Below are 10,307 nucleotides of genomic sequence, written 5' to 3' on the forward strand. Positions count from 1 at the left end.
AAGGTAAGCTTTACGTATTATTAATTTATTGCCGCCAGGCCCCGCCGGTGTAACTGCTAAACTGCTTGCTGACTGTACAGTGTACTGTATGATTGTAGCGGGTTTACTAACGTGTTAGTTCTAGTAGCTATGTTGACTATGATGTTAGCTAATATGGTGACAACGATGAACCCTGTGTGTAGCAGTTAGCCGTTATGATATGAAGGTTTGGCTTGTAAAAGTTTTTTGCCTGGTCACAGACAGCTGATGCACTGAAGTCCACAAATGAAGGGAAAAGGTGAGAGGAGGAGAGTGAGTAGAGAAGGAATTATACAACGAGCAGATCATGCTGTTTGTATGTGGCTGCTATGAACGTGAACAGTGTTTGTGTATGATCAGGGGTGTATTCATTCTGCCGATTCTGTAGAAAAATGTTTCTTAAACGGAAGCAAAAAGAATGAAACGGGGATAAACATACCTGAATTTGTCCAATAGAAACTATCTTTTCCAACTATTGGACAAATGATTACACCCTAGATCGGCTAGATGCAGGCAAGAGTGTGGAAGTTGGTATTGAATGTGTCACCGTCTGTCACCTCGATTATTACGTTGTTTCTCGACCATTGCACCTACGTTGTAAACTTTCATTCATAGGCTAGGTTGTAGCAACCTCATGATGGGTACAGGGAAAATTTGAGTATCATGTAGTAGCCTAAACCTATCAATGTAACATTGAGCTGGTTGAATGGAATATGAATGACAGTCATCCAATGTGCTGTAATAGAAATAACTCCATGCACATGAAAAAAAAATATTTGTCCTGCCTCATCTTAAACGTCACCGAACGCCACTGGTCTGGCTAGTCCTGCTTACCCCCTTTGACTGGTCTAACAAACTAATCGCTATCATTGCAGCAACTGGCAGATATTGCACCTACTCTTTGTCCCTCATCATCAAAGTATAATGAACAGAGACAGTTGTGTGCACCGTCTGTCAGTGATATTATTAGACACTAGGAAGAATACATTTTCCAGGAGCTTTATCAAACAGATTATATAGTTCACACTGGTTCTGTCACGTATCACTTGAATAGCAGGAGGGGTGAAGTCAGGCGCAGGAGACTGAGGTCCGTGAAACACACGTTTAATAAATAGTCAAAAAATGCCGCAACAAGGCAGGGCGCACACGCAAACAAAATAGGAGAACAGCTCCTAGATATAGTGGAACAGGACGCAGCTCGGCAACCCTAATGCCTAAAAATAGGCAGTGTAGAGAGGCCTAACAATTCCCCTTCTTGCCCAAAAGGAATGACATAAAATAATCCCGCACAAATCCTCAAACGAAACAGGCAAAGTAAATACCCCACTAATTAACTGACAGAACAGGTGCTGACCTAGACAGACATAACCAAAAGACACAGAAACATAGATCGGTGGCAGCTAGTAGGCCGGCTACGACAACCGCCGAGCACCGCCCGACCGGGTAGAGGCGCCACCTTCTGTGGACGTTGTGACAGGTTTTTTGTCTCTCTCTCTCTCTCTCTCTCTCTCTCTCTCTCTCTCTCTCTCTCTCTCTCTCTCTCTCTCTCTCTCTCTCTCTCTCTCTCTCTCTCTCTCTCTCTCTCTATGTCATTACCTTTCGTTCTCTCTTTTTTCTTTCTGTCTCTCTACATCTCAGGACTTGATTATGTGGGCGTCAACCTCTGTACAAACACAGCTGTCTGTTTCGACAACTTGATTGGAGTCTACCCGGGGTAAATTAAATTGATTGAACATGATTTGGAAAGGTGTACACCTGTCTATATAAGGTCCCACAGTTGACAGTGTATGTCAGAGCAAAAACCAAGCCATGGATTGGCACAGATCTGAGGAAGGTTTCCAAAAAATGTATGTAGCATTGAAGGTCCCCAAGAACACAGTGGCCTCCATCATTCTTAAATGGAAGAAGTTTGGAACCACCAATACTCTTCCAAGATCTGTCTGCCCGGCCAAACTGAGCAATCAGGGTAGAAGTGCCTTGGTCAGGGAGGGAACCAAGAACCCTATGGTCACTCTGACATGGCTCCAGAGTTCCTCTGTGGAGTTGGGAGAATCTTCTAGAAGGACAACCATCGCTGCAGCACTCCACCAATCAGGCCTTTATGGTAGAGTGGCCAGATGGAAGCCACTCCTCAGTAAAAGGCACATAAAGCCTCTCAGACTATTAGAAACATGATTCTCTGGTCTGATGAAACACAGATTGAATTCTCAGGCATGAATACCAAGCATCACATCTGGAGGAAACCTGCCACCATCCCTACAGTGAAGCATGGTAGTGGCAGCATCATGCTGTGGGGATGTTTTTCAGTGGCAGGGGCTGGGAGACTACTCAGGATCGAGGCAAAGATGAATGGAGCAAAGTACAGAGAGATCATTGATGAAAACCTGCTCCAGAGCGCTCAGGACCTCAGACTGGGGCAAAGGTTCACCTTCCACCAGGACAATGACCCTAAAAACACAGCCAAGACAAAGCAAGAGTGGCTTCGGGACAAGTCTCAGTCCCTGCCGCTGAAAAACATCCCCACAGCACAATGCTGCCACTACCATGCTTCACTGTAGGGAATGTTTTTGAATGGCCCAGCCAGAGCCCAGACTTAAACCCAATCGAACATCTCTGGAGAGACCTGAAAATTAGCTGTGCAGCGACACTCCCCATCCAACATGACAGCTCTTGAGAGGATCTGCAGAGAAGAATGGGAGAAACTCCCCAAATACAGGTGTGCCAAGCTTGTAGTGTCATGGCAAGAAGACTCGAGGCTGTAATCTCTACCAAAGGTCCATCAACAAAGTACTGAGTAAAGGGTCTGAACACTTATGTAAATGTTATAAACACATATATATATATTTTTTTACACATTTGCCATTATGGGGTATTGTGTGTAGATTGATTTACATTTTATATTTTAGTCATTTAGCAGACACTCTTATCCAGAGCAACTTACAGTAGTGAATGCATACATTTCATACATTTTTTTTATTTTTAATATTTTTTTTCTGTACTGGTCCCCCGTGGGAATCAAACCCACAACCCTGGTGTTGCAAACACCATGCTCTACCAACTGAGCCACACGGGACTGTGATTGATGAGGGGGAAAAACGATTTACTCCATTTTAGACTAAGGCTATAACGTAACAAAATGTGGAACAAGTCAAGGGGTCTGAATACTTTCCAAATGCCCTGCATATTACCAGTACAAATAATGAACGTCTGATTAGAATATAGAGGGGATCTCAGTGAACAATGGAACCTGTGGGACGGTGTGTTTGGCAACATGTCTTAAGAGACAACATACATACTGTACCAGTCAAAAGTTTGGACACACCTACTCATTCAAGGGTTTTTCTTTATTTTATTTTTTCCTTTGTAGAATAATAGTGAAGACATCAAAACTATGAAATAGCACATATGGAATCATGTGGTAATCAAAAAAGTGTTAAACAAATCAAAATATATTTTATATTTGAGATTCTTTAAACTAGACACCCTTTGGCTTGATGACATTTTTGCACACTCTTGGCATTCTCTCAACCAGCTTCATGAGGTAGTCACCTGGAATGCATTTAAATTAACAGGTGTGCCTTTTTAAAAGTTAATTTGTGGAATTTCCTTCCTTTATTGTCACATCTACTCCCGCTCGTCCCCTCCGGCTTTCAACGTTGCCGGTTTACTAACCACCGGTCCTGGGAATCATCATTAAGCCCACCTGGCTTTCATCATTACGCGTAACTGTGCTTCATCATCAAGTACACCTGTTCTTCATTACCTCACTCATTACCTCACCTTTATCTGGCACTCCCTTAGGGTCCTTCCCCAGGCAGTATTGTTTCTTTTTGTTCATGTCTAGATGCTACTCCTACGTTGTATCATTCCATGTTCATTGTTATATTAAACTTACCACCTGCACCTGCTTCTCAACTCCCAGTGTCTACGTTACATTAATGTGTTTGTTGTGACAAGGTAGTTGGGTGTACAGAACATAGCCCTATTTGTTAAAAGACCAAGTCCATATTATGGCAAGAACAGCTCAAATAAGCAAAGAGAAACAACAGTCCATCATTACTCTAAGAGCTTCCTGCCATCCAAGACATCTATACCAGGCGGTGTCAGAGAAAGGCCCTAAAAATTGTCAAAGACTCCAGCCACCCTAGTTATAGACTGTTCTCTCTTCTACCACACGGCAAGCAGTACCGGAGCACCAAGTCTAGGTCCAAAAGGCTTCTAATCATCTATCCCAAAGCCATGAGACTCCTGAACAGCTAATCAAATGGCTACCCAGACCGCTATTTTACGCTGCTGCTACTCTCTGTTTGTTATCTATGCATGGTCACTAACTCTACCTACATGTACATATTACCTCAATTACCTCAACTAACTGGTGCCCGTGCACATTGACTCTGTACCGGTACCCCCTGTATATTGCCTTGCTATTGTTATTTTACTGCTACTGTTTAATTATTTGTAACCTTTTCTTTTCTATTTTTTACTTAACACTTTTTTTAAAATGCGTTGTTGGTTAAGGGTTTGTAAGTAAGCCTTTTACTGTAAGGTCTACACCTGTTGTATTCGGGGCGTGTGACAAATAAAATTTGATTTAATTTGATTTGGTCAGCATGTTAGGAAGGAGTTCCTAATGTTTTGTATACACAGTGTAAATCATCACGAGTGACACACAGTATACAGATACAGTACTGCCTGCTGTTACTATGTCAGCTTGGCAATAATAAGAAAAGAGATACGATCTTCCCCAGGAACAAGGTCACATATGCTCAAAGGAGGTTTGGTTTTGGTAGGACATGTTGGAGAAAATACAGGGGAATTGGAGACGCTTATTACACAATCAGGAAAATCATGTGTGAGGAAATGCAGGGGAGAAATTTACTCAATACACTGTCATGAAAATTAACAATTTCATCTAGACATGAGGTCACACCAGGAAATATAGACAATAAAGAAGAAAGAGCAAACATATTGACAAGATAGATGACTAAACACCAGCTCAACCGCAACTGTAGCATATTACCAGTGGATGGGTGTCTAATGCACACCACTCAACTACTATATTCACTTAGTCAATGAACGCTATTCTCAGAAGCTCTCAGTATTCTATGGGTTTCCATATTGTTGATGTAGGTGCTAATGCAATGATTACGCTGTTGGGATCGAAGGGATAAAATCAAATCAAATCAAATTGTATTGTCACATACACATATTTAGTAGATGTTATCTTATATTCTTGTTATTGTTCACTAGGGTTAATGTTTTAATAAAATAGTTAAATTCAATTTTTAAAAAGTAATTTTGGTATAGAATTTTGGAATTTTTGTTTCTGTATGAAGAATTTGGCAACAAGAATGAACAAAAATTCACAATCATTTCAGTGGTCTTGTTATCATTGCAATAATAACATATTATATATTTCATGTAAAAAATATAGGTAGTGTTCATAATGGTAAATAAGTATTTTGCAAGGTTTTCCCAAAATTCTCACCTTCTTTTTCACAGAAAACGCAGATATCATCAATAGCCACAAATTTGGATATCATAGAATTACATGGCTATATCTTATGTAAAATTTAGAAGTGAACTTCCTTAACTTTGTTTGGTATACAATATTTGTAAGGCCTTAACCATGCATTTTTTCCAGACAATGTCAGGAATAAGCATGTTCCAGAAAAACGTTCCTCTTGGTGTAAGTTGGTTTTTTGAATGAAGAATTTGTCTTATTGTCACAAGTCCACAGAAGGTGACGCCTCTCCCCGGTCGAGCGACGCTCGGCGGTCGTCGTCGCCGGCCTACAAGCTGCCACCAATCCATGTTTCAGTGTCTGTTGGTTATGTCTGTTTTAGTTTGCACCTGTTCCTTGTTTGTCATTAGTGGGGGGGTATTTAGTTTGTCTGTTTTCATTTGGGATTCGTGCGGGATTGTTGCTTGTTGCGCTTTGTAGTAGGCAGGTTTAATATATATTTGGAGTGAGCTACGTATTTGTGTTAGGCAATAGGGTTGCCGGGCTGCGCCCCATTTAATTGGATTGTGGAGCTGTTCTCCTTCATTTTTTGTGACTGTGCACCCTGCCTTGTTGCTGTGTTTACTATTCGCTGCATTAAAATCGGCGGTTCAACGGACCTCAGTCTCCTGCGCCTGACTTACCCCTTTCCTGCTTTCTTGGATATCGTGACACTTATATATTTATTACAACAAGATTTCTCAAGTAAGCCCACGCCTTCCAATCTGAGTTCTGGATTAACTTTGTGATCATTACCAAAGCTAAGATGAGTTTTCATTAGCGTAGTTAGACCACTGGGAACGGCTTTGATCACAGAAATAAACTCTCTGAACGGTATTGGAAACTCTTTCAACGTTATGTTGTGAGAATATTACCCTTGTTGTCGAAAACATCAAGAACAAAGTTAATATTCCTCTCATGCCAGCTGGGGTAGAACAATGACTTATACCTTACAGTTATGTCTGCAATATTCCACAAAAGAGCTTTATGTGGGCAAAAATTGTGCAGGAAACATATTTTCCAGGCCATTAAAGCTTGTTGGTGTAACCTAGCCAATTTAGCAGGTAATCTTTCAGGAATATAATTACATTTCAGTAAAAATTTAAGACCTCCCAACTTATTAAACACATTATTTGTAATGAATTGCCATATTGAATCAGTATTGATCAAACATCGTTTCAACCAGTTTATCTTGAAAGTGTTATTTATGTCAACAAAATCCAACACTTCTAGACCGCCTTCAGCTCTTTTGTTAGAAAGGATTTACTTTTTTAGTTTGTGAGACTTATTTTTCCAGATGAAGTCAAGAAAGGTCTTATTGATCTCTTTACAAGTAGCAGGATTTACACATAACGATAATGAGGGGTACACACAAATGAGACAGTCCCTCTGCCTTAGACAGAAGTACTCTCCGAAGTATAGACAGATCTCTTTGTAGCCAATTATTGAATATATTTTTGGTTTTCTTAATTTTAGGAGAGAAATTCAAATGTTGTCTGGCTAAGTGGTTTTTTGACAGATGTATTCCTAAATATTTAACACAGTCCTTTACAGGAATACTTTCTATTTCTTTATCATCAGAGTCAAATAAACATAAGATTTCACATTTAGAAACATTCCGTTTTAATCCTGATGCAATAGAAAATGCAGTTATAGCATTAAGGGCATGGGCGACCTGGTCTTTGTCTCTTAAGAAAAGAGTAGTATCATCAGCCAGTTGGGAAATTTTGATTTCTCTGTTAAAAATGGTTAAGCCATACAAATGTGCATTATTCAGAATATCTAGAGATAGAAGTTCACAACCAAAATGAATAAAAATGGCGAAATTGGGCATCCCTGTCGTACACTTCTGTTGATACTGAATCTTTTGGAAGTATTAAGGTTTAGTAACACAGAACTACTTATATCTTTGAAAAACATACGAATTACTTTGATAACATTTTCACCAAATCCAAAAAGTTTGAGACCTAAAGAGAAATTAATTTTCAATTGTGTCAAAGGCTTTACGGAAGTCCAAAAATAACACAACCGCATCTGAGTCAATTGCATCTGAATAATCTATAAGGTCCAAGACTAAACGAATGTTAGAGCTTATGTGACGGCGCTTCATAAATCCTGTTTAAGTCTCATTTATAATGGTATCTATTCCTTTCTTTAATCTTTTGGCATAAACCAGAGCAATCAATTTGTAATCAATATTTAATAAAGTAATTAGTCTCCAATTGTCAATGAGAGAAGGGTCTTTATCGGGCTTCGGAATCAATGAAATAAGGCCCTGTTTCATAGTGGAGACCATTTCCCCATTTTTAATGCAGTCTTGAAACATATTAAAAATTGGGTCTTCTAGTAACTCCCCAAACTGTCTATAGAATTCAACTGACAGGCCATCAGGGCCAGGTGATTTCCCTTTTTTCATTGAATTCAGAGCCTCTCTAATTTCTTCAATTGACACAGGTGAATCGCAAACTGAGTGGAAATCATCCTCAATTACAGGGACATAATTCTGAATGTGGCAAACGTAGCTTTCACAACCATCTTCCTGAAATTGAGAGCTGTAAAGGTTTTCATAAAAGGAATTGACAAATGATGATATTGTAATGGGATCTTTGCATAAAATATCGTTAATTTTGTGTGCAGTTATAGATTTTATTTTGTAGTTTCTCTTTTCAAGTGCAAAAAAGTAACTAGTGTTTCTTTCCCCCTCTTCAATCCATTTTGCTCTTGACCTTACAAAGGCACCCTTTGCCAGATCCGTGTAAAGTAGTTCTAATTCTAGTTGTAAAGATTTGAATACAGAGTCCTCCTCTTATCTTTCTTTAGAAAACTGTCAAGCTTGCTCATCATCTCTTTTTCTTTAAGGTTCTTAATTGCATCAGCTCTTTGGCTCGTTTAATGGCTACCACTCTGATTTTATATTTTAAATATATATATATTTTTAAATATATACACTGCTCAAAAAAAATAAAGGGAACACTAAAATAACACATCCTAGATCTGAATGAATGAAATAATCTTATTAAATACTTTTTTCTTTACATAGTTGAATGTGCTGACAACAAAATCACACAAAAATAATCAATGGAAATCCAATTTATCAACCCATGGAGGTTTGGATTTGGAGTCACACTCCAAATTAAAGTGGAAAACCACACTACAGGCTGATCCAACTTTGATGTAATGTCCTTAAAACAAGTCAAAATGAGGCTCAGTAGTGTGTGTGGCCTCCACGTGCCTGTATGACCTCCCTACAATGCCTGGGCAGGCTCCTGATGAGGTGGCGGATGGTCTCCTGAGGGATCTCCTCCCAGACCTGGACTAAAGCATCCGCCAACTCCTGGACAGTCTGTGGTGCCAGTGGGGTTGGTGGATAGAGCGAGACAAGATGTCCCAGATGTGCTCAATTGGATTCAGGTCTGGGGAACGGGCGGGCCAGTCCATAGCATCAATGCCTTCCTCTTGCAGGAACTGCTGACACACTCCAGCCACATGAGGTCTAGCATTGTCTTGCATTAGGAGGAACCCAGGGCCAACCGCACCAGCATATGGTCTCAGAAGGGGTCTGAGGGTCTCATCTCGGTACCTAATGGCAGTCAGGCTACGTCTGGCGAGCACATGGAGGGCTGTGCGGCCCCCCAAAGAAATGCCACCCCACACCATGACTGACCCACCGCCAAACCGGTCATGCTGGAGGATGTTGCAGGCAGCAGAACGTTCTCCACGGCATCTCCAGACTCTGTCACGTCTGTCACATGTGCTCAGTGTGAACCTGCTTTCATCTGTGAAGAGCACAGGGCGCCAGTGGCGAATTTGCCAATCTTGGTGTTCTTTGGCAAATGCCAAACGTCCTGCACGGTGTTGGGCTGTAAGCACAACCCCCACCTGTGGATGTCGGGCCCTCATACCACCCTCATGGAGTCTGTTTCTGACCGTTTGAGCAGACACATGTACATTTGAGGCCTGCTGGAGGTCATTTTGCAGCGCTCTGGCAGTGCTCCTCCTGCTCCTCCTTGCACAAATGCGGAGGTAGCGGGCCTGCTGCTGAGTTGTTGCCCTCCTACGGCCTCCTCCACGTCTCCTGATGTACTGGCCTGTCTCCTGATAGCGCCTCAATGCTCTGGACACTACGCTGACAGACACAGCAAACCTTCTTGCCACAGCTCGCATTGTTGTGCCATCCTGGATGAGCTGCACTACCTGAGCCACTTGTGTGGGTTGTAGACTCCGTCTCATGCTACCACTAGAGTGAAAGCACCGCCAGCATTCAAAAGTGACCAAACATCAGCCAGGAAGCATAGGAGCTGAGAAGTGGTCTGTGGTCACCACCTGCAGAACCACGCCTTTATTGGGGGTGTCTTGCTAATTGCCTATAATTTCCACCTGTTGTCTATACCATTTGCACAACAGCATGTGAAATTTATTGTCAATCAGTGTTGTTTCCTAAGTGGACAGTTAGATTTCACAGAAGTGTGATTGACTTGGAGTTACATTGTGTTGTTTAAGTGTTCCCTTTATTTTTTTGAGCAGTATATATATATAAAAACTTCCATTACCCAAGTCTTTTCTTGCAAAAATATCTTTAGCTAACGATTTGATGTTTTCAATGAGAGTAGTATCTTTAAGAAGTGTGTTGTTTAATTTCCAGTATCCTGGAATACCTTTTGATTTTTTAGTAGCTTGTAAATTCAGGGAAATCAAGTGATGATAAGAAAAGGGATCCAACTGATGATCTACATCTATAACAAATTGTAACAAAAAAGGGGAAATTAGGAATAAATCTATTATATAT

Source organism: Salmo salar, chromosome 21 (genome assembly GCF_965601325.2).
Source record: "Salmo salar chromosome 21, fSalSal1, whole genome shotgun sequence".
NCBI classification, from domain to species: Eukaryota; Metazoa; Chordata; class Actinopteri; order Salmoniformes; family Salmonidae; genus Salmo; species Salmo salar.